Source organism: Physeter macrocephalus, chromosome 17 (assembly GCF_002837175.3).
Source record: "Physeter macrocephalus isolate SW-GA chromosome 17, ASM283717v5, whole genome shotgun sequence".
NCBI lineage: Eukaryota > Metazoa > Chordata > Mammalia > Artiodactyla > Physeteridae > Physeter > Physeter macrocephalus.
The window spans coordinates 48,972,476-48,974,877 of NC_041230.1; the positions used below are offsets into that span (position 1 = coordinate 48,972,476).

Here is a 2,402-nt window from a genome sequence, read left to right on the forward strand (position 1 = left end):
AAACACAAGAGAAGGAAAAGACCTACAATAACAAACCCAAAACAATTAAGAAAATGGTAATAGGAACATACATATCGATAATTACCTTAAATATAAATGAATTAAATGTTCCCGCCAAAAGACACAGACTGGCTGAATGGACGCAAAAACAGGACCCGTATATATGCTGTCTACAGGAGACCCACTTCAGACCTAGGGACACATACAGACTGAAAGTGAGGGGATGGAAAAAGATATTCCATGCAAATGGAAATCTAAAGAAAGCTGAAGCAGCAATATATATGCTGTCTACAAGAGACCCACTTCAGACCTAGGGACACATACAGACTGAAAGTGAGGGGATGGAAAAAGATATTCCATGCAAATGGAAATCAGAAGAAAGCTGGAGTAGCAATTCTCATATCAGACAAAATAGACTTTAAAGTAAAAACTATTACAAGAGACAAAGAAGGACACTATATAATGATCAAGGGTTCGATCCATGAAGAAGATATAACAATTGTAAATATTTATGCACCCAACATAGGAGCACCTCAATACATAAGGCAAATACTAACAGCCATAAAAGGGGAAATCGACAGTAACACAATCATAGTAGGGGACTTTAACACCCCACTTTCACCAATGGACAGATCATCCAAAATGAAAATAAATAAGGAAACACAAGCTTTAAATGATACATTACACAAGATGGACTTAATTGATATTTATAGGACATTCCATCCAAAAACAACAGAATACACATTTTTCTCAAGTGCTCATGGAACATTCTCCAGGATAGATCATATATTGGGTCACAAATCTAGCCTTGGCAAATTTAAGAAAATTGAAATCATATCAAGTATCTTTTCTGACCACAACGCTATGAGACTAGATATCAATTACAGGAAAAGATCTGTAAAAAATACAAACACATGGAGGCTAAACAATACACTACTTAATAACGAAGTGATCACTGAAGAAATCAAAGAGGAAATCAAAAAATACTTAGAAACAAATGACAATGGAGACACGACGACCCAAAACCTATGGGATGCAGCAAAAGCAGTTCTAAGAGGGAAGTTTATAGCAATACAATCCTACCTTAAGAAACAGGAAACATCTCGTATAAACAACCTAACTTTGCACCTAAAGCAATTAGAGAAAGAAGAACAAAAGAACCCCAAATTTAGCAGAAGGAAAGAAATCATAAAGATCAGATCAGAAATAAATGAAAAAGAAATGAAGGAAACAATAGCAAAGATCAATAAAACTAAAAGCTGGTTCTTTGAGAAGATAAATAAAATTGATAAACCATTAGCCAGACTCATCAAGAATAAAAGGGAGAAGACTCAAATCAATAGAATTAGAAATGAAAAAGGAGATGTAACAACTGACACTGCAGAAATACAAAAGATTATTAGAGATTACTACAAGCAACTGTATGCCAATAAAATGGACAACCTGGAAGAAATGGACAAATTCTTAGAAATGCACAAGCTGCCGAGACTGAACCAGGAAGAAATAGAAAATATGAACAGACCAATCACAAGCACTGAAATTGAAACTGTGATTAAAAATCTTCCAACAAACAAAAGCCCAGGACCAGATGGCTTCACAGGTGAATTCTATCAAACATTTAGAGAAGAGCTAACACCTATCCTTCTCAAACTCTTCCAAAATATAGCTGAGGGAGGAACACTCCCAAACTCATTCTATGAGGCCACCATCACCCTGATACCAAAACCAGACAAAGATGTCACAAAGAAAGAAAACTACAGGCCAATATCACCGATGAACACAGATGCAAAACTCCTCAATAAAATACTAGCAAACAAAATCCAACAGCACATTGAAAGGATCATACACCATGATCAAGTGGGGTTTATCCCAGGAATGCCAGGATTCTTCAATATACACAAATCAATCAATGCGATAAACCATATTAACCAGCTGAAGGAGAAAAACAACATGATCATCTCAAAATATGCAGAAAAAGCTTTTCACAAAATTCAACACCCATTTATGATAAAAACCCTCCAGAAAGTAGGCATACAGGGAACTTACCTCAAAATAATAAAGGCCATATATGACAAACCCACAGCCAACATCATTCTCAATGGTGAAAAACTCAAACCATTTCCTCTAAGATCAGGAACAAGACAAGGTTGTCCACTCTCACCACTCTTATTCAACATAGTTTTGGAAGTTTTAGTCACAGCAATCAGAGAAGAAAAAGAAATAAAAGGAATACAAATCGGAAAAGAAGAAGTAAAGTTGTCACTGTTTGCAGATGACATGATACTATATAGAGAGAATCCTAAAGATGCTACCAGAAAACTACTAGAGCTAATCAATGAATTTGGTAAAGTAGTAAGATACAAAATTAATGCACAGAAATCTCTTGAATTCCTATACAATAA

General features: G+C 35.3%; 1 protein-coding gene across 1 annotated transcript in view; it reads right to left on the bottom strand.

Annotated features, from left to right (window-relative positions):
• The window catches only part of CDYL2 (chromodomain Y like 2), a 203,296-nt gene that overhangs the window by 72,227 nt on the left and 128,667 nt on the right, over positions 1-2,402 (bottom strand). The gene's annotated exons all lie outside the window — the stretch shown is intronic.